Source organism: Mus caroli, unplaced genomic scaffold, assembly GCF_978045245.1.
Source record: "Mus caroli unplaced genomic scaffold, Mus_caroli_1 scaffold_7, whole genome shotgun sequence".
NCBI classification, from domain to species: domain Eukaryota; kingdom Metazoa; phylum Chordata; class Mammalia; order Rodentia; family Muridae; genus Mus; species Mus caroli.
Genome location: NW_028227262.1, coordinates 4,917,335 through 4,939,890, shown reverse-complemented (window position 1 = coordinate 4,939,890; position 22,556 = coordinate 4,917,335). Strand labels below are relative to the sequence as shown.

Here is a 22,556-nt window from a genome sequence, read left to right as displayed (position 1 = left end):
TTCAGTCAGCCTTGAAACCTCTACCTCATGACTTTGAGCTTTCCACTGAAGGTCATTTCAGACTTGACATGTTCTTTAAAACCTTCCCAGGCTCTTGTGAGCCCATTAAAAGAGTCTAACGGCCTTTATTTGGACACTTTTAAACCCCATGTTCTGGCTACTGGTTCCCTTCTTAGCACGTGCAAAGCTAATTAATAATGTCTGACTTAATTTCCCCCTCACTCCTCCCTCTGGACACCAGCCAAGGTCTTTCTTTTCTCCCTACATCTGACAGTTGGGGCCTTTTAGACAGGCCCTCTGTAGGAGATTCCCAAACTGCTACACCCAACATCCCAAATCAGCTAGAAGAAGCCAGGTCAGTCGTTGCCCCAACCCCATGATGGCAGTTGGGGTTTCCTCTCAGAGAGAGGAGGGATGGCAAGAACACTGGGTAGTAATTGGCCAGGAAGTTAAGGCTAAAAAGACCCCAAAGAAGAGTAACCAGTTTCCTTCTTGACTAAAGGGCAGACATGTATGTCCTTAGGATTCTTGGCAGCTTCATGCTCTCCAGAAGCTAAAGGTGTAGAAAGAGTTTGGGGAGCTTTGAATCTGAGATGGTTCCTAGTGATTCTAGGGTCACCTCTTTAGGGAGGCAGGACTTTGAAGTAGCAATGAAGGCCGGTTAAAAGAAAACTCCTTCTACTCAAGAGAATTAAATCTCTCACTTGGGCATAGATCTACCATCCAGTGGAGCTTATTGACCAGGCCAAGGGACCACTTGTGTCCCTCCAGGAAGGCAGACTCACCTTAAAACATGATAACACAATAGATGCAATAGTTAACCTCTCCTATCAGGGCCTAACTCAGATTCACTGTGTCACGTGTTGTTAAGAGGAACTCCCTCTTTATAGAAGTCTCTCATTTTGAGATAGGACAGCAAAGGAGCCAATATCATTGATGAGTCTGAAGAAAAGAATGGTTAAAGATAAGAGGAAGGATTTGTAAGAAATACGAAATGAATCTTTTCTATCAAATACTATAAAACTTGTTTCTAGGGCATGGATTTCAAATCTTTTTACCTCTGCCATCTTGTAAGTCTTTTATACAAATAGTTCAATTCCCCTATCTAGTAAGACCTTTGTTTGCACAAACGTCCATGATGTGTTCCACTCATGGCCTAGAGACTCTTTGGAGCGGTGGCTCCTTCCCCCCTCCTTTGTTTCCTGTGTAACAAGTCTTGTAAGACTGGAGAGTTGAATAAGGTGGTGAGGTTCCCAGCCAGTGGGGAAAGGAAACAGCCACCTTCTAAGGAAGACTAGAAACCCAGCGCACTCCAGTCTCTGCCTGCTTGCTCTTCCAAGCACAGCCTTTTATCAAGAGTGAAGATTGTCCTGACCAGACACAACAACAAAGAAGACAGAAAAGACAGGAAGAATTGGGGGGGGGGGAGAAAGAGGAGAGGAGGAGGAGGAGAGAGAGAAGGAGGAGAGGAGGGGGAGAGAGAAGAAGAAGAAGAAGAAGAAGAAGAAGAAGAAGAAGAAGAAGAAGAAGAAGAAGAAGAGGAGGAGGAGGAGGAGGAGGAGGAGGAGGAGGAGGAGGAGGAGGAGGAGGAAGGAAGGAAGGAAGGAAGGAAGGAAGGAAGGAAGGAAGGAAGGAAGGAAGGAAGAAAGAAAGAAAGAAAGAAAGAAAGAAAGAAAGAAAGAAAGAAAAAAGAAAGGAAGGAAGGAAGAAAGGAAGGAAGGAAGGAAGGAAGGAAGGAAGGAAGGAAGAAAGAAAGAAAGAAAGAAAGAAAGAAAGAAAGAAAGAAAGAAAGAAAGAAAGAAAGAAAGGAAGGAAAGAAAGAGCAACAACAGCTTTCCCCCCAAAACTCTAGCTCTGCCAGTCTTCCTCCACTCAGGAAATAACACTACACAGACCCCAGTTTCTTCCCAGAAACCTCCATATTCATTTCATCTTGTCTTATCATTAATTAATTGTTCACTTATCCCCATCACACCCTCTGCCTTCATCAGAAGAAGGATTTCAACTTACTGCTGTCACTCCCTGACTTCTGCTTCTATTTCCCCAGGAAGAGGTGTGTGAAACATGCATAAGAACACAGCCAGGCCCTTTCTTGCAAACGTCCAATAGCTGACCATCACACTTAGGAAAAAACTCCATGGCAACCTATCTGAATCCTTCTCAAGTCTTCTTCCTCCGGGACTCCAGGCATAGCCATCTTCACTGGGTCCGGCCACAGCCTGGCACTGGCTCTTCGCTCAGGGATGCTGCACCAGCTGGTCCTTCTGCCTGATAGGTTTTCTCCGTGATCTTCCAGTGTCTGGCGCCTTCTTGTTATTCTAAAATGGCCATTAAGCCTCTCTTCGTTACATCAGCCTATTCTGACTCTTAACACCATACTTATTGCTAGCTGACATTACCTTGAATCTGTGTGATGTTTGTGCTGCTTCCCTCTGAGACTTTGCTAGAAACAGGAATCTCTGCATGGCTCCCTGGTGACTGTACCCAGAAGCACTAGAGGCAAGGGTTAGGGGCCTGGCCCCTCAGGGCTGCTCAGCCAATGCTCATCCAATAAGTTCACTCTCAGAGCATCAGGGAAGTAGCATTCTATCATCTCACCCAAAACCTGACGGTGCTCTTTGGGACATTTTGAGGAACTCTGAAGAGTATCCTTAAGTATAACTAACAGCGAGCACTCCACTCCTCCTACCCAATCACACTGGTCTCTCAGCCTTCAATGCAGCGTCTGCAGGCACGTCCTCTGACCCCAACACCCTCTGTGCAAAGCCATAATCATGAAAACATATTCAGGTTTAGAGGGCCAAGCCCAGCTGCTTTCTTTTGACACACCGGGGGCAGGATAATTACTGTGTATTTTCTCTGTGCCCACAACATTTTGCTCCTTAATGAAACCTCCTCTGACACAGAGTATCATAGTGAAGTTTCCCCAAGTTGGTTCCTCCCAGCATGGGATCCAGGAAGAATATGTAAAATTCACATTCACTCAGGGAACTCTGTGAAATGCTGCCCCTGCTTGGAGAGCTACAATATATCTACAGTAGCCAGTCTGAAAATGCAACAGACACAATTTAAGGTTTGGTTACTTCATCTTACATATTTATATTATTTGAGCACAAAGTACTCAACCACCTTGTTAGGTAGTTAACTTTAGAAAGATTAGAGGATGTTAGGACTGGAGCCTTCTCCTCACATACAGATTCTAAAGGCAAGGATTGGAGCTATGAAACTGATTAGCAGTCAGAGAAATGGGGCCTGGGTGGTATCTTATGTCCCTGGGAGGAGATGACATCCATGGCCTGTCCACAGAGCCATTCATTGTTAACGATCTATGAACTAATACATCTGCCTCCATTTTTCCACATTTGAAGTTAAGTATTGCAACTTCATAGGATTAACACAGAGCATAAGAATGGCACAGTGCCAGGGCCTTGGCAGCCACACTGTAAACAACACGTGTCTCGAAATAATACAGATTTCTATGATTTTTGGAGTCCAGTGAAATCAGCAACCTCGGGTGCTCCCTTAGGAATCTCAAAGATGGCTGGAGAAGTTATCCTGCAATTGGAATGCTTTGGTCAGAATGTGGCCTGAACACATCCTCTCAGGAACTCATGGTACCCTTCCTACAGTTGGAGACAGGGCAGCACCACACCCCTCCTACAGCTGGAGATAGGGCAACACCACACCCCTCCTACAGCTGGAGACAGGGCAGCAGCACCACACCCCTCCTACTGCTGGAGCTGTTGGCTGGCCTTGACTACTGAAGAGTTACAAGCTTACAACTCCTTATCCAGGGCCCCACAAGGAATACTCCCTGAATTGCTTGACACTGGATTCTTTCAGTACTTCACCACCAAGACCCACTCCACCGGATGTCATGGCTAGACAGCATAATCACTTTAGAAAGTAGCTCTGCAAGCAATGTTTTCTGAATTTAAAAATTAAATACATAAAGGTTAAAGCATGGGTCTGGGAAAACCCTCTAGTCCAACACGCCTCTCCCCCACCTGCCAGTTCATTGCAAAGGTGGTCCACAGGTGCTAAAGGAGTCAGAGCAGGAAGAGGCCTCTTGGGACTGGCCACTTATGGCAACTCCCTGGGGGGTGGGGGGAGAGGGTTCTTCATTGAAGGGACTCAAATGAGGACCTTCATGGGGTGGCCACTTCACTTTTGGCTTTTTCTAAAATCATCTGAATTTAAAATAAAACCAGTGAAAAGAATTTTAAGAGCTCATCAAGGCCATCCCCCTGCCTGCTGGAATCGTTTTTCTATCATTTTATTTTATTTTATTTTATTTTCTATCTTCAGGTTCAATGTTGAAGTGTGAAAGCTCAGGCTGCAAGAGAAATTGGTGGGTTAGAGGGCAGAGACGCTTTGGGGGGAAAAAGAGAAAGCAAAAGAGAAATCTGAGGATAAAGGAATCTCTGCCCTCCCAATTAACCTTACGGAAGACCTCAGAATTCCCAAGGCAACCTTGAGTCTACCTGCCTTTCTTTTGTTTTCAGACCCGGAATTTTCCCCGAGACTAATGTTAGAATCTAGCATATTCTTCCTTTGATTTATGAGAACATTCGGGGAATATAAGGTCATGAAAGCTAGAAGGACCAGCTGGCTTCAACGCAAAGTAATTAAATAGAAAGTCTTAAAAAACTTAGAGCTCTTCCCAGGCTGGTTTCGAAAGGAGGTTAAATTTATTTCTCTTTGTTTCTGAAGGTACCTTCTTCTTTTTATGTTTAAAATATTTATTCTAGATGTACATGGCCCTTACCCCGAGGAAAAGAGTGGACCTAACTCACGAAGGCCACAATACAATGGGAATGACTTCTCTGCATTTGTGGTTAAAACTATTGGTGGACAGCCTTCTTTCAGGAAACTGTGGTTGGAGTAATTAGGTAACCGTAACTGCCTGGTTGGTACCTCAGCAAAGCAGAGGACTGGTTTTTTTTTCCCCTCTAAAAAATATAATAAAATAAAAGGTCACTGTAATCTGAAATAACTAATCACACACGCCCCCTCAAAACCCACCCGAGCTGATTTCTTAAGAAGTTAAGCAAAAACGCATGCTTAAGTGGCTCTGTGCTACACATGAAAGCAATCTGCTCTGAGTGTCGCTAAGCTGCAGGCTTATAAGTTAATCATATATTAGGCAAAATACCCAAGCCAGGCATTACACCGTTCTATTTATTTTTCAATTCTATAAATTGTACTCCGTAACACCTAACAGACCAGATCCCACTCAGAAAAACCTCTCCAGTTCTAGGTCTTATAATTTCTCTGTAGTAAGCATGTTCACACACTCCTGGCTAGTTGCTCTGTGCAAAATGAGGGCTTGAAGCTCTTCTTCCTGCAGGTGTGATTCCCAAGCTCAGGCATTCAAGGAGCCCAGAAACAGAGCCAGTTTCTGGCTTAGTGGACATGCCAGGCAGTGAAGGGGAAAGCAAGCCACAGCAGCTTAGAAGGCAATCAAGAGCCAACTGTGTGTGGCTTCTGCTCACACAGAACCAAGGCCCACTTTTAACAGAGTGGCTTCAGGTGCGACTAACTACTCCCTCGGTCTCTGCATTATCCTGATCCAGAGTGAGGAGCCATCTTTGCTTTTCTGTATGTTGGGTGTTTCCACTTTCCAGGATGATACAGATAGGCAAGAGAAACAATGTTGCTGTTTCCACTTTCCAGGATGATACAGATAGGCGAGAGAAACAAGGTTGCCAATGTGCTTGTCTCCAAATGAAACCACCCGGTCATCAAACTCATCTAATCCCTGTTGTCAGGTTTGCTAGCTGCTAAGAACACCTCGACCTTCTCTCCTGTTACAGTTTCCTCATTCACCCCCTTGTTTGATTAATTGGGCCCAGAATCCTTTGTGTTTGTGCCAAAACACACCTGCTTAGGCATTCTGTGCATAAACTTGAACTATTGGAAAACCGTGCTCTGATGTCTAGGATTTAAAAAATTCTGGTGAGGAGAGAATGGAAATTGTCATGTGTTTTAAACAAGGTCTGAAACATTCTAAAGGCCACCTAGCACTGGTTTCATAGTAAGCCTTCTTAAGCCAGTGACTTGCAGGTAAGGAGTAAGTCAGACTCAACCCTGTGTTCATCAAACATCAAAAGAGCATGCACATACACCTCTCCCCAAGAAATCAGACACTGTTTCCCAATCTTGCCCTCAACCCTCACTGTTCACTGAGGTCCCTTCCCCAGGCATATAAGCCTGTGGCAGGCTGTGGTATTTTATAGAATAATCTCATATTCCATTGTAACAGTGACCCATGGATCCTTCTAACTTTCCGCTTAAGAATTCACACTAGGTCTGGAGACATAGCACAGCAATTAGGAGCATAAACTAGTCTTCTAGAGGGCTCAAGTTCAGTCCAGCTTCCAGCATCGTGCTAAGCAGATGAAGCAAACCTCTCACTTCAGCTCCAGGGAAAATCCGACTCCTTCTTCAGGCGTCACACACAGACACACAGACACACACACAGAGGCACACACAGACACAGACACTAGCTATGAATGAGACGCCAAAATCCAAGACTATTCTGGGTGGTAACTATACTATGAAGAGACTCAAGGAAACAAGATTTCTCAGTCATATTAGGAAAGGAGTCTGGTGTGGTCCTCGCCTCTGATCCTGCACCCAGGAGGCCGGAGCAGGAAGATCATTGACTCCAGGTCATTCTGAGGTATAGAGCAATTTCATAGCCAACCTGCAACCTGTGCATTCATAATAGACCTCAGAGAGAAGGGGGTGGGAAGGGAGAGAGAGAGAAAAAAAACAAAGACAGAGAGGAAAAGGGAGGGGTGGAAAGTGGCATAGAAAGGTGGCCATGCAAACTTAAGATGTAAAGGGTTAGAGACTTTTGTCTAATTTTCCTTCATAAAACACAACCACAGAACCCATGTTCAAAACAACATACCCCAAATACACACAAAGATTCTGAGGTTTGACATTTCCACCAAAACATCTCTAAAAATTACAGCACCTAGTTAAAATTGGGACTCTGCTGAGCCTGTGACCCCAAGAGGCTAAAAGATACACACACACACACACACAGGGGGGAGGAGGGGGCAGAGAGAGAGAGAGAGAGAGAGAGAGAGAGAGAGCGCAAACCTCCTTCTGTGACAGACAAGAAGCAGAGAGCCAGAGTATCAGGGTGTCCTTCAAGGGCAAAGAGAACATATCCCAGTGAACTGACTTCCTCCATTCCTCTATGGAGTCCCCATCTCATTTTTTCTTTCTCTTGTTGTTGCCCTTTGTTTTATTCCAATTTCTGTCATTGTAGCTTTTTTTGTTTGTTTGTTTGTTTGTTTTTGTTTTTCGAGACAGGGTTTCTCTGTATAGCCCTGGCTGTCCTGGCACTCACTTTGTAGACCAGGCTGGCCTCGAACTCAGAAATCCGCCTGCCTCTGCCTCCCGAGTGCTGGGATTAAAGGCGTGCACCACCATGCCTGGTGTGTCTTTTTTTTTTTTTTTTTAAAGAGGGAATATTATTTTGAGACAAGTTTTTTAAGTAGCCCAGGCTTGTCCCAAACCCACTATGTAGCAGAGGCTGGCCTTTAACTCTGGACCTTGACTATACTTCCTGAGTGTTGATATTAAGGCAGGCACATTCCACCCTGCCCAGCTTAGTCTCCAGCTCTCAAAGGTTCTGGTACCTCCCCATGAGTGGTCACACTTTCAACCTAAGTTCTTTGGTGAAAATTCCAGATCCAAACCTCACGATGGAAACTAGTTTTTTAAACTGGTACCCGGCCAGTTCTTTATGTGTGATTCACTGCACAGCAAGCAGATGAGAGCAAGATTCCTCTAATCTAACTATGAAGGAGCTGAGGTGGCAATCAGCTGTGGGGTGCTAACTAGAAAAGATCCAGCAAGTGCCTTCCCTGTGCCCTTTGCCCTGTCTGCTCACGTGTGCACATGGGCTGGGCTGTCCTTTCCTGATTCTCACTTATTAGATAGAGCAACCACAAGGCAGAAGACACCTGTTAACACAAGGCAGAAGAAAACTCGCCTCATCTAAATAAAAATCAACTACAGGTGGGGCAATGTACTCAGCACATATGATCTCACAGAGAGAAAACACACCGTGTGTGTGTGTGTGTGTGTGTGTGTATGTGTGTGCGTGAAGGATTAGCCAACTTCGGACACATCTTAAAAGCTCCTTAGCTGCTTTGAAAAAATTTACAGTGACGTCCCTTAACTAGGCACTTAAGAAAATGATTTGGCTTTTGCTTTTTGCCAAATGCCATCCATTGTTTTAATGTCAGATAGGAAGCAGGCATTATTTATAGACTGAAATATAACGCTATTAAAACTCGCTCTTATATACAGCAACACTTCCCAATAGAGTTCTCAACACTACATTTTATAGCACAAATCACTGCATTCGATAACGGCGTATGAATGTTGTCTCCTTAATAGAGTACTGGAGGTGTGAGAAAGACTCCAAAAGCAGGCACTGCTCAAAGGAAAATCTAATTATGTCAATGCTGGATCTTTTTTTACCTTAACCTGAAAATTAATTTCTGTGACTAAACTTGTAAAACATACTTTGGGGGTTGGTTTGTGTCTTAGGTGTCTGTGGGTCACAGGAAACCTCTCCATGGAAGCTAGGGTTCAATATGAGTTTATTACAATGGACCCTGCTTTTGTGAATGCCAGACTGTGACATTTCAGTTAATCTGAGTCATTTTTTAAAAAGATTAACACTTCTTACTTGGGTATATACACACAACATTTTTAGGCTCACGAGGCTGTGTTCATAAGCCCCTGGATTTTTCTCTCTTGAGGAAATCCTGGCATTTGTAATTTAATGAGCACCAATCCTTACACTTTAGGTATAACAGGGCAGCTTCTGGTTTCCATAAATAAAAGAATTTTAAAATATCTGCGAACCTTCCTAGTAAACAGACAGAAAGGAAACAATAAGACAATGAGTACAAGCAGACTGTTATCCTGAAAGCCACAGAGTGATCCCTGCCATGCCACGCCCCCACACCACGCCCAGGCCAGGCCCCACCCACCCCACCCTGAAGTATTCACAAATACACAGAGAATGTTGGCTGTCAGCTGGCCTCATTTTATATTAGACCTAAGAATCAGTGAACTGATGAGCATCTCAGTCCATAAAGCGCTTGTGGCGCTGTCTTGAGCTTGAGCCTCAGAGCTCCCGTGAACAGGGCTGTGCATAGGGGCGCGAGCTCACTGCCTGAGCTCACATCAGCCCACTGAGACTCATAGGCAAGGAGCGACTGATGAGAGACCCCATCTCAAAAACCAAAGTGCGTGATGCCTGTCGACTTGTCACTGAAGTCTTCTCCTGCATGTGGCAGACTGGAGACTTGATCTGTGGAAAGAGGAGATAAGCCACACCACCTATTCACCAAGGAGACTGGTGCTGATGTCTACCTGGGCGTCTTATTTTAACTATTTTGGGGGGCTTTTTGGGGGGGAAGGACACTGAGCCAAAAAATGGAGAAAAGAACTAACTGGGCATCTGCAGGTCAGGTTTGCTTGGGCACCCCTATTCTGTCTTGCTACTGTAATTCATGAAGGTGCCATTATGGGAGAAAAATGGAAGGTTCCATATTGACTTAAGAGGACAGTTTTATTGATTTTCCTCTTGCTTTACCTCAGCTACCTATAATGTACCTTGATAGTGTGTGTGTGTGTGACATGCAGCTTGAACAGAGCATGTAGATCAGTAAGAGAGATTTCCAGAAGCCTAAGTACCCATGCATTAAACGCACTCCTCCTCCTCCTCCTCCTCCTCCTCCTCCTCCTCCTCCTCCTCCTCCTCCTCCTCCTCTATAGGATGGCCCAGACACATGTGCTTGGAACCTTCCCAAGTTTGTAAGTCACTGCCATGAATATGTAATGTAAACAAATCCACTTCGGGGTGAAGGTTTCCTGTGGCTCCTGGCTCCTGGTTTGTTGACCTCACTGCTTCTGGGTCTCTGATGAGGTGTGACAAAAGTGGGGAGCACGTGGATGGAAGGGGGCAGATGGGTGATGGATGGTACAGGCACAGAGAAAGATGGAGTGATGTACCATTTCCTCCTGCAAGGGCGAGCCTCCAGTGAGCTAAAAGCCTCCCTTGAGGAGCCACCTCCACAAGGTCCTGTGACTTTCCAACGGCTCGGCCAGCTGGGGATTCAGCATCAGCACACGGACCTTTGAGGAACATTTAAGGTCAAATCCAGCCTGCAGGCAAGATAAAGAGTCTGCCCCCGCGCAACGGGAAAGGGTAAGAGGGGCACCTGAATACAGTCAAAGCAAGGCTTGTGTGGTAAGGAATTGTCGCAGCGAAATCCATTAATATGCACAACTAATCGTTCAGCCGTAATTTTAGAAAAGAACCTGTCCCAGTTTTGATTCTTGTCATTGTTATAAAATACCATAATGAAAGCAACTTAGAGACCAAAGGATCTGTTTCAGAGCAAGGCCATATTCCAGCCAATCAGGGAACCTGCCCTGAAGCAGCTAGCCACGCCCACAGTGAGGAGCAGAAAAAGAATGAGCACTTGTGCGCTCTCTCATGTTCGGTTTGCTTAATCCTCTCTTATAAAGTCCTGCATCCAAACTAAGGGAATGGTGTGCCCACATTTGGGCTGTGTTGCAGTGATACTAGAATGTGTCAAGCTGACAAGTGGACCAACTGCTTCGTGCCCTATGTCTTCACTAAATAAAATGCAATCAGGGAACAGCTAACATCGGCTCCAGTTGGCAGCAGCCTAGAAATCCAGAATTGATGTTGGAGAGACTGCTCAATGCTTAAGAACATGAATGGCTCTTGCGGAGAACCTGAGTTTTGTTCCCAGAACTCCCACTGGGCAGCTCACAGCTGCCTGTAACTCTAGTTCCTGGGCATCTGATGCCCTCTTCTGGCCTCCCTGGGCACTGCACTCACATGCACCTGCACAGACACACACCGAGATATACATAACTAAAAAGTAAATACATCTTTAAATTTAAAAGACCTACTATTGTCAACCCTGCCCTGGGCCTTGTGACTCAGTGCTTGAATTTAAAATTGCTACATGATTCTCATGCATATTACAGATTGGGTAACACCAGTCTAATTATTTAGAGATAACTTAATGAAGTCAGGCTATGACTTTCACTGTATTATTCATTGGAATTCTAGAACATCCTAACTTAGCAGAATTTGTCTGTTTAAGTAAAATTATCTCTCAGTGCACACCATTTTAGACTTCCAATCATAATAACATGAACGGGCTGAAAGAAGGCTCAGGCAACAGAACGGCCACAAGCATGAGGACCTGAGATCAATTCCCAGAACCCACATGAAAAAGTGGGGCATATCAGTGCACACATGTAATCCCAGCAGGGCATAGCACTGTACACATGTAATCCCAGCAGGGCATATGAGTGCACACATGTAATCCCAGCAGGGCATAGCACTGTACACATGTAATCCCAGCAGGGCATAGCAGTGCACACATATAATCCCAGCAGGGATAGCAGTGTACACATGTAATCCCAGCAGGGCATAGCAGTGCACACATATAATCCCAGCAGGGCATAGCACTGTACACATGTAATCCCAGCAGGGCATAGCAGTGCACACATATAATCCCAGCAGGGATAGCAGTGTACACATGTAATCCCAGCAGGGCATAGCAGTGTACACATGTAATCCCAGCTGGGATAGTAGTGTACACATGTAATCCCAGCGGGGCATAGCAGTGTACACATGTAATTCCAGTGGAGCATGGCAATGTGCACATGTAATCCCAGTGGAGCATGGCAGTGTGCACTTGAATGTCCCAGCACTGGGAAGGTAGAGACAGATGGTACCTGGGATAAATGGTCACTTATCCCAGTGAGGCCATTAAGAGGCCACGTCCCTACAAAACAAGGTAGATGGCCCTGAGTAATAGTAACACTTCAAGTTAACTTCCGACCACAACACACGTGCACACACAAGTGCATGCATGTGCACCTGCTCACATATGTGTGCCCTCCACAGGCATATGCACAATATACTCACACAAATAATAATAATTAATAACATGAACCTTTAAAAGAGACCTTTTATAGAATGCTGGTGTCAGTTCCTATGAGGCAAAGCCCACAAAGCCACAAACCAAAAACATTCAGCTAGTAACTGTTGCTCTCTCCTTTTCTTCTCCCCAGTCCTTCTCAAGTCACTGCCCTTAGAGAAACAGGAAGTGGTAAGGGCCTTATCTCGGCATCTTGGTGTACTGATGGTAACTTGCTTTCCCAGCTGTGAATTCCCAGTTTCTTTCACCATCCAATGACTAAAGGATGTTCCCACATGACAGTGCATTCCCAGAAGCCTAATGAGGTCATGCTGCACACTCCAGAACAAAGCCTTGATTTCTAGACTGGATTGTAGGCATTATAATGGGTAGAGTCTAGATACTTCTTAGCAAACTGTCTCTGTGTTTATGTGTCTCTCCAAGGAAGTTCTAGTCACAGGATGTTTCTTTTGTTCAAACCTCTTCTGGTTCTCTGGCTTAAAGCAATGCTGGGTACCCACAATGCCCTTTGTGGGTTTCACTGTTCTCAGCTAACAGGAAAAAGGATGACATCACAGGCCTGGGGATTGGATCTGGGTTCTGAGAACCTTGAAGAGCCAGGGAAGTGATAAAGACATCAGTGGATCAGGCTACCACAGAAAGCCTGTGCCTAGAGCATCATTTTACTTCTGAGGCAGCTCACGTAAGGATGGCTCCTCCAGTCCACATGACCAAGAATGAATGCTCCAGATCTGTATGTCAGCTGCACCTTATGGCTTCTCATTTTTCTGAACTATAAAAGGAGGTTTTTGTTTTTGTTTTTCAAGAATGTAGCCAACTGCTGAGGACAGAAAAAAATAAATGAAGTCAATACCTGAAGATATACTAATCTTTAGTTTTCAAACATTTGATATCATGTCTTACATGATCACAGAATTAAAGCAAAGGAAGAGTGAACTGAGATGGATAGATAGATAGATAGATAGATAGACAGACAGAATTCTGGATCCTATATGTCATGAAGTAAGCAAGAGAAGCACGTGGCAGTGCATTGTGGCAAAGGAGTGTCTCATCTCAGAGGCTATCTCTATTGATATCAGAGAGGGGTAATGGTATGAAATGACACTGGCTGGCCTGCCCTGTCACCTCTCTCACAGTGCTGGTGGCAGCAAAGAAGCTTAATCAATGCAACAGAAGTGACATTTTGCAGTCAAATTAAATTAAGTGGAAAGGAAAAGGAAAATCTGAGGTCCATCCTAAAGGCTGGTCCTCTTACCACCCAGGTCATCTCCATGGAAACTAACCCTCTCTGCAGAAAGCATGTCCAGTGGACTACACTGGTATCTGACACCACGTCCTGTGGCTTCCCAAAAGCTTACCCTATAAGTAACAAGGGGAGCTTCTCCCAACCCAGCAGCAGAATGACGGGGAATCTGACCACCAGCCAACCACAGAGATAGTCAACTTCTGACACCGTGGGCCTAACAAATGGGCAAGTGTAGGGCAGAGCCAGCTAAGGGGGTGGTGTTCAAACTGCCATCTTCTCAGAGTTGCCTTTACTTGGGCTGTAAACCTTCCTGGACCCTTTGCACTCTGAGGGATAACCTGTCTAATATTAGGACTGACATTTGTGAGTTCTCCTCGACTCTGGTGCCGCCTCTGAGGTGACTTCCCATCCTCGTGAGGTGTGTGACAAGCCAGGAACATTAAGAGCTGTAAGGGTGAGTCCTCACTGGCAAAAGCGAGACAGCAGCAGCTGAAAGTTGTTCTGGGGGAGTTTCCTCCACACACATTCTGGAAGTCTGGCGTCTACCTGGTAAAACGCAGCTTGTCCAAACTGTCACTCTTGTATTTAGTGTCCTCTACTAAGTGACCAGACAACTACAGAAAGAAAAGGGAAATATTATTTTTTTTTTAGAGAACAATTGGTTACATGGCTGGCATGCCCCAAGCCAATCTGTAAGGCCATTAAAAAATGGTCCAGAGGGTTTTTTCATCAAATACACTAATTTTGGATTTTGCCACCATAGCTGCCAACGTGAAAAGATAGAACCCACAATATAAGATATAAAACATACCAGCCCATGTCTATCTTACACAAGAGAGCTGGAAAGAAAATGGTTTGGTGTGAGGTGGGTTTCCACTGGTGGCTATGAAGCCACGAGTCATGATATTCCGCCCCTGATAGAACAGCAATAGGCATGAGTCAACTGGCATCGGGAAATAATGGCTCCTCTTGGTGGGTGACATGCTCACAGCGTCACGCCAGCAACTGTGCTTGACTGGGGTTCCACCACAAGCTCTCATCTCCTTTTCTGCAGCACTAATTTGATTTGGCTTGGGTGCCTTGTACTACGATGACCTCAGCTGGGGCTGGGGAGGGGCTCAGTGAGTAAGGAGCTCCTTTTGCAAGCAGAGGTTCAGAGTGTCTTCCCCAGAGCCCATGTTAAGAAGACAAGAGGCGTGTGTGATGTTGTGTGTTGTGAAGCCAGCACAGGGATGGCAGACAGTTGGCTGGTCAGGGGCTTCTGCAGGGAGAGGCGATTGTTGCCAAACTGGACAACACAAATTCACTTCTATGTGATAGAGGGAGGTGACTGACATGTGCAAACTTCCTCTAACTCTGTAAGTACATTCTGACATGTGCATGCCCATACACATACACTGACATGTGCATTCACACACACACACACACACACACACACACACACACACACACACTGACATGTGCATTCACACACACATGCACACACACACACACACACACACACACACAGCACAGCACACATTGGAACAAAGATAGCTGTAAGCTCTCTATAATTAAGGGCGAGAGAGACACTCAGCAGGAAAAGCATTTGCTGCTCTTGGAGAAGACTCAGCTTTGGTCCCCAGCACCCGCATGGCAGGTAACAACGGCTTATAGTTCTAGTTTTAGGGAATCTGATGTTCTCTTTGGCCCTCTCTACAGAGAGGTTGCTGTACATGCATGGTGCACATAAACTTATGAATATAATGAAAATACATAATAGATCAATCAATCATGGGGGTCTGTTTTAAAATGTGTTTAAATTTTGTTTGAAATTCCTTCCCATTTTTTTTTTTTTTTGCTTTCCAATCTTACCACAGCATTGTCTATTTAAATCCATATTTGAGCCAGGTATGGTGGCTCACATCTATGATACAAGCACTCAGGGACCAAGTTTAGGACCACCCTGGGCCACATTGTAAGCTCCAGATCAGCCTAGTCTATGGGACAAGGCTCTTTCAATAAAATAATAATAATAATGATAATAATAATAATAATAATAAGATGATGATGATAAAGCTGTGTTTGTTTTCCTTTGAAATATGTGCCTGTCTTTTATCCAGGGAAGCATGGAAGAGGGTCACAAATCAGAAGTGTCTGGCTAGGTCTCCACTCTAAGACACCACACTCACCATTGACAGTGCATGGCTGGATTTAAACATTGACAGACAGGAAGGGCTGCAGCCGAGGTTCAGAATTCACCACCACCAAGGAGACAGTGAGGAGCCTTAGAAGTCACTGTGTCATATTTACTTTGGAAATTGCCATTATAACTGAAATTCAGTTTGACAGCCTGGTTTTAAACTTCTAAACGCTTAGAGATGTTATCTACCTAATAAACTTGTGGCTTTATAAACCCACAAGGCTCCCGTGATAGCATCTTATTTGAAAAAGGTGTGAGCCTGCCAGGTGTAAGGAAGCATTTGTGATCTCCGGATTGGTGAACCGCAAAGTGCCGATCTATTTTCAGAGATTACAGGGAAGGCACCGGTGCCACTGGTTAAGATAGCAAACTGATTTCTTCAATAAACGAGTGCTTCGTTCGCTCACCACAATTTTCTAAAATTGCCCTTTTGATCTGAGGCGTCCAATCCTGCCACAGTGTAAGTTTTTATTTTGGAACACCGAAATCTATAGTGTCAGTATACACACACACACACACACACACACACACACACACACACACTATTTTTTCTTTTCTTTACATGACTAGAAACACAAACCCTTCTCTCTTGCTTTACTTCATGAAAGGGAAAGAGTTTTTTTTTCTTTTTTTTTTCCTCCTCACAATTATTTTTTTATTATGTATTTTCCTCAATTACATTTCCAATGCTATCCCAAAAGTCTCCCATACCCCCCCCTTCCCTACCCACCCATTCCCATTCTTTTGGCCCTGGCATTCCCCTGTATTGGGGCATATAAAGTTTGCAAGTCCAATGGGCCTCTCGGGAAAGAGTTTCTTTACACATATTTTTGTGTTTGTTAACATTTTGAAAGAAACAGAATCTTAGTCAATGATTTGAAATTGTGTGAATTTAAAAAGACATTGACAAATGAGGATCACTGTCCTTCTAGCCATGCACTAATCAAAGAATGCTTCCAACTTAGCGAATCTATTCTAAAAGAGATCCAAGAACTTTCCCTCTGTGCACACATGTGCGTATGAGCACTCGTTTGCACCCCTGAATACAGACAGAAGCATCAGAACCCCAGAGCCGGTGTCACAGAGTGATTGCGAGCTCGGGAACCAAACCGGTGCCCTCTGTAGGAGTGGTCTGTGCTCTTCCCGGCTGAGACATTCCTCCAGCCCTGATGTTTACATCTTTAGATTCCCCCTGATAGAATTTGGACTCTGTTCCCTGGGAAATGATGAAACATCAACACATACAGAAGAATATCAAAGGCACCAGGACGACGGCTAAGTAATACTTGCTGTTTGACTGTGGGAGCCACCTGCAAACAGCGCTTAGGAAACAGAGACAGGATCGTGGTGTCAGCTGGGTAGTTGGCCTAGACTGAACTGGAGAGATCCTGCTTCTTTAAAAGACCCTGTCACAGGAAATCATGAGGAGAGAAATAAAGAAAGACAGTCAATGCCAACTCCAAGCCTGCATGAGCACATGCATATATGTGCCTACACACACACACACACACACACACACACACACTTTTACCAATTTGGGCTGTGGGTATTTATCAGTGTTGGAGTTCTTGCCTAGTATGTGTGAACCCATAGGTTCTATCCTTTCTTTGATGCTTAACACAACAACAACAACAACAATCCCTGCAGAGTATGTTTGTGTGTGCGTATGATTTCTGAATGTCAGTGTGTGCACACTCACACTGATATTCAGTGTTTGTACATGTGTTTGTATTGATTCTTCTACTATTAGCCTATTGCTTTTAGTAGAAGATATTATTTTCAGAACATAACTGTATGGATAGGTTCTCACTTAACCAGTGATTATAGAAAAACAAAGACAATTAAAAAAATTAAAGTGCAGAGAACTACTTGTCCCAGTTCCACAACTGGTCAACGTGCTTGCAACTTAGCTGCCACTTCAACAAGAATTCTGAATGAAGACAGTGTTGGGCGTGGACCATTTCCAGCTTTCTGGCTGGTTGAGCACAGAATGGGGATGGATGGCTGCAATGCTGATAGAGCTGGTTAGAGATGCTGCTACTGGTACCAAGGATCCAGCTGGGCACACAGATGAGGATGGTGTCAAGGATACATGGATGACTAGGGTGCTGCCTGTCATTCACTGTGTTGCACTGTGCTGTGGATCTTGTATCTCATTTAACACTCAACTATACTTCTGTGGGGCAGACACTCTGCACATTTCTCTTCTGTATGAGAGGTGCAGAACTGAAGGCCCATCACTACTTTGTCAGGAATTACACATGGACTCTCTGACCTCAGAACTCCCAAGCCTACCTTTGGATGTGTTTGAGTCTCATGGTGATAAGAATACCCGGCCTGCACTCACTGGTGATTGTGCAACAGGCACTGTCTCTTTAAACATTATTTTATTTTCTCATCTACTGCTGTGGAGCAAGGTGTGGTGTATTCCAATTTTGGATTTTGTTCCCGTTGAGTTTTTGTTGTTTTCTTCTTTGTTTACTTTTGAGATCAGTGTCACTCTGTAACTCTGCCTGGCCTGGAACTCCATGAAACCATCCTGCCTGAGCTTCCTAAGCACTGGGATGTCAAGAGCAAGCCACCACATCCATCTTGAGTCTAACTCTCAGAGAAGATGGCAGTAACAGGAGCCCAGAGACCAGGCTGACTGCAGATCTCCTTTCAGCACAATGGTCAGAGAAGGGGAGGGATGCTGATGAAAGCCAGGCAGCCTAAACAGAAATGATGTTAGCCAGGAGCCAAATGAACTTAGGAGGCAGATGATTGGACAAAAAGCACCCAAAAGTCTACCAAGTTTTTAAAAGTACTACAACACGTCTGTGATTAGAAATTACTTCTTGACCACTAGAAATAACTCCAAATAACCTCTACAGAAGGCACAGTACACAGAGCTGTGGAAGACGCAGTCATGGCAGCTGTCCATCCGGTGGGTAACCATAACCTCATGTTGTCCACTTGTGCAAGGCCACTTGTGCAAGGGTTACACTTAGTGTAATAACACCAGTCTCATTGTGCTGCACTTCAGGAAAATGCCGTGGGTTTTGTTGTGTCTGCACCTTGGGTCTTTCTGTTTTCATAACTTAGGGAGCGAGAGTAAGAGCAGAAGGAGGGGAGGACTGAAATACAGCCAATAATTTAGGGATTCGACAGGGTTGTGCTTAAACTTCTCTAAGTAAACATTTTAGAGCCACCCATAGGTGATGGAAATTCATTAATTAGCGTATTATCTCAGCCCTCTGAAGATCAGTGCATGGACACAATTTTGTAGGACACACACTGGTCTGAAACAACAGTGGAGTCTTCTGGACAGAGAGAACGGAAGTCTCTATACTTCAACATGTTGTGGAAGTTTCCAAAACCCTACATTCTTCACTCAGGTCTTCCTCCTGTGCCAACTTTAGGACGGTTAATCCACTAACTCTCTAGAGAAAGCCCATTCCTTGGCTGGAATAAGAATTACCCAGAATCTAAAACAAACAAACAAACAAAACAAATCAAAACAAAGAACCAAACCAAACAAACAAACAAAAACCCACTCGGTGGGTGGGCCCCAAAGACTACTAAACCAAATTGTTTAAAGATGAAGTAAATATATATATATATATATATATATATATATATATATATATATATCCATTTGAAGTCACGGACTCAGATGGATCAAGACTACCACATGAATTCTTATTTCCACAAATCTTCTCTTTTCCCCCTCAAAATACACAGCAATTTGAAAGTGCATCCAAGGAAGTCAGTCTATTGGTGAACAGATTCTGACTATGAGAACTATCCAGAAAGTATTAGCATTACTCTTGAGTTCACAGACACCCACTGCCCCTTATATGTCTGCATCTTGATGACAAGGCACTGAAGCTAAAGGCAATGAAGCCAGCTCTCCCCTTTAAGAACAACACACACACACACACACACACACACATCTTCATCAAAGTCTGACACCAAATCACAACTGAACTCAAAACTCTAAAAAGCAGAAATTCACCACATATATCAGTTCTATCTATCTATCTATCTATCTATTTATTTATCCCTTCATTCAATAAGCAGGTAGGGCGCTCCAACTTCGTGTCAGATTCTGGGAAGCCCAGGAGGAATTTAGCAATGAACGTATCATCCATATACTAGACAGATGACAACTTGAGGAGGAAATATAGAAGCCAGTAACCAGAACTCAGCATATGGATCATGATGGAGCCCCATACAGCATGTACCCAGGATGTACCACAGATGCTGAACAGAGGGACAGGCTTGGGTGTTAGCTGAGTCAAGAAAGGAGGAAGGAAACTGTGGGCACAGAAAACAACAGGTGCAAAAGCCAAGAAAGGTATTGTATACCAGGGACCTCGCGGATACCACACCGTCTTCGGCAGAAGAGGGATTGGGGAGCTTGGACTTCACCCTTGATGTTAGAGCCCAGGATGGCTTTTCTGGAAAGATTTAACAGCTCAATTTGCATGTTGGAGAAGTCTCACCAGTAGAGTGGTTTTGAAAAGTTCAGCACTGAACACAAAAGGCATCAGATTGTGGACTCCAACCCGGAAGAGATGAGGAAGCAGCTTTTGTAGATATCTTCAAGGCTGTGGGGGACCTGGCTGCTCAGCAGATGGAGTGTGGAAGAGAACAAGATGTCCTGAGTTTCCAGGCTGGATGTGGTGAGGAAGAGTCAGACATGGCCTCTGTGTGGCATTGCTAAGGTCAAAGCCTGGATCTGAACTTTTTCTCTGTGTGTAAAACTGGACCATATTGTTTTATCCTCCTGGGTGTCTGCCATCATCAGAGAGATGCCTTCTTCAAAGGACATTATGAAGGTGGAATGAGCACCTGGACAATGTGTTATGTGCACGTGGATGCCTACAGCCTGTTAGCAACAGCCCTTGCAGACCTAGTGATGAGATCTACAGAGACATTGGTGGAGATGGTCTTTATCCATGAGTAGAAATGTTCACTGCCAAGGCTTGAGCCTGGCTATGTAAGAATGGCCCAGGTGTTATAAAACTCCAGGATTTACTCAGTTGCTCCCAGGTGAGAAGAGCTTAATCAAACGGCCCTCAAGATAGCTCTTGATGTGGGCTACCCTGTCTATTTTATTGTCTTATTTTTAATGCTTGGACACATCTGTCCCTCGGGGCTTGAAGCATCATCACATGTTCCATGGCTGTAGATGTCTTATTTAAAATATTAGTGCTTCCATCCATTTTCAGTTTTCCTCATATTTAAAGATTTTAAATGATGTTTCAAAAAATTAAGAGATTTTACACCTAGATTCACAATGCCTGGTTTATTTCTACCCAATTTTATCCTCGAAGGGGTCTTCTATTTCTGAACTGGCTCCTGTCTCTCATTCTAAAGTTCTCCTTTCTCATGGCTCTTTATATGGTATTGTTTTTCTCTCCCTACTTCATCTACTGTAGACTCGTGACCCTGTGATGCTTTGAACTGAACTCAAGGCATTAGAGATTCAAGTCTATATCTAAACAAATGGAGCCCTTTCTCAGATGCCCCAAGTCACTGTGGCTGTAGAAAAAAAAAAAAAAAAACATTAAAGCAACACGGCAAAGTCCGGCAGACACAAGCAGCGTATGAACAGACATCTGTGTGGAATGAAGGAATCTGGTTTCACTTTGTAAAGTTTGCTGGGTGGGTGCTCAATACATTGTGCTAAGCCCTCAATTACAAATGCTGAGTATCCACAAGGGAGGAGAAACACTGCATACCAACTATCGTTCTCTCCATCGAGCTAACTGATTACAATTGGAGTTTCCTCAAAGGAGCTTGTTGGATAATTTGTCTCATTACTACTGAAAAGGAAATGGAAATCAAGGACTTGAGGGCAGGAAACAGTAAGCAAATATGATCAAAGGTTTACTGCATGAGATGTGGGTTTAGTGGAAAAATAATAAAAGGAGATTAATGTCACAGCAGATAAAATATAATCAAACTTTGAACTATTCATTAAGCTAATATGCTTTAAAATTGTAAGGCATATAAGTAACCATATGGGACGATTCTTAAAGCGTTGGGTGCAGATATCTTTCACTGGGAACCAAAGCACAAGCCATACAGACAGCCAACACGAAGTACCATTCATTGCTTTTCTTCTAATTCTAGGTTGAAATGTACTTTGAATTTGATTGCCCAACCACCCACATCTCTATCATATCATCCCTCAGCATCATTACATCATGTGCCGCAATCTTGTGAGAACAGTTAGCTAAAGATAGATCATCACATTCATAACAAAGGAGGCAGTTAAGAGCAACAAGCATGACCGGGAGAAGTAAATTTAGACTAAATTCCAAGAAAGAATGTTCAACAGAAAAGGACGGAGGGAGGCAAGAATCTTCTGAGACCAGTGGTAGAGATCAGAGGAACATGTAAACCCCTTAAGGATGGCTTTCCATTCCTGAGAGTGCTTTCTAGAGGACACCCAATAGTGAGCTAGGTGGGGGTGGGGGGGTGAGAACAGAAGCTCCCCCGTGACTTGGGAAGATTAGATTACATATGAAAAAGTGGATTGACTGGTTTCCTTATGTCATATAAAGATAGGATTTTTTTTTTCTTTCAAGTCAATCTCTTATGACAAGTATCAGGGGATCGTTTCATGGAAATCTATGGAACCCCCAACAATCAGAGTCCAAACCTCAAGTCTGACACCTCCCAGGTGAGGGACCTCAGCAGGATATGTGGCTTTCCAAGTCTCTGATTCATCAGCTGACAAGGAGCACAAGTAAGCCCGGGTTGCAGAGCTGGTAAAGTTGAAACATGGTGATATTGGTGAATATCATGTGATCAGCAGGCTCAGAGCACTGCCTGGGAGCAGCAAGGACTGAGTAGCTGGCAGGTACTGTTACTTGGTTTTAGCCTTCCCTTGAGTGAGACATGTTGCCCCATTACTACCACTCAGAATCCTTCCATTGAAAATCAAGTTTCACTCTAGTCCTCCAGAGAAAAATTACATTTTTTTAGGCCAGAACTTTCTCATACATGTGGCAAGAGATGTTGAGATACTTATTTCTTTCTTAACATTAATTCAGAGTCCATGAACACCCAGAGATCTGGGTCACTTGCCTTATGACACCCCTGA

The 22,556-nt window shown here is 44.2% G+C and overlaps 1 protein-coding gene across 7 annotated transcripts in view; it reads right to left on the bottom strand.

The window, feature by feature from the left end:
• Positions 1-22,556, bottom strand: part of Sox5 (SRY-box transcription factor 5) — a 944,504-nt gene that overhangs the window by 817,875 nt on the left and 104,073 nt on the right. The window contains exon 1 of one of the 7 annotated variants that reach the window (XM_085839790.1): positions 16,703-16,955. The exons of the other annotated variants lie outside the window; for them this stretch is intronic. The gene's annotated coding sequence lies outside the window, so the exon portion shown is untranslated. Of the gene's footprint in view, positions 1-16,702; positions 16,956-22,556 lie in introns of those variants that run through there. 7 annotated transcript variants of the gene reach the window in all.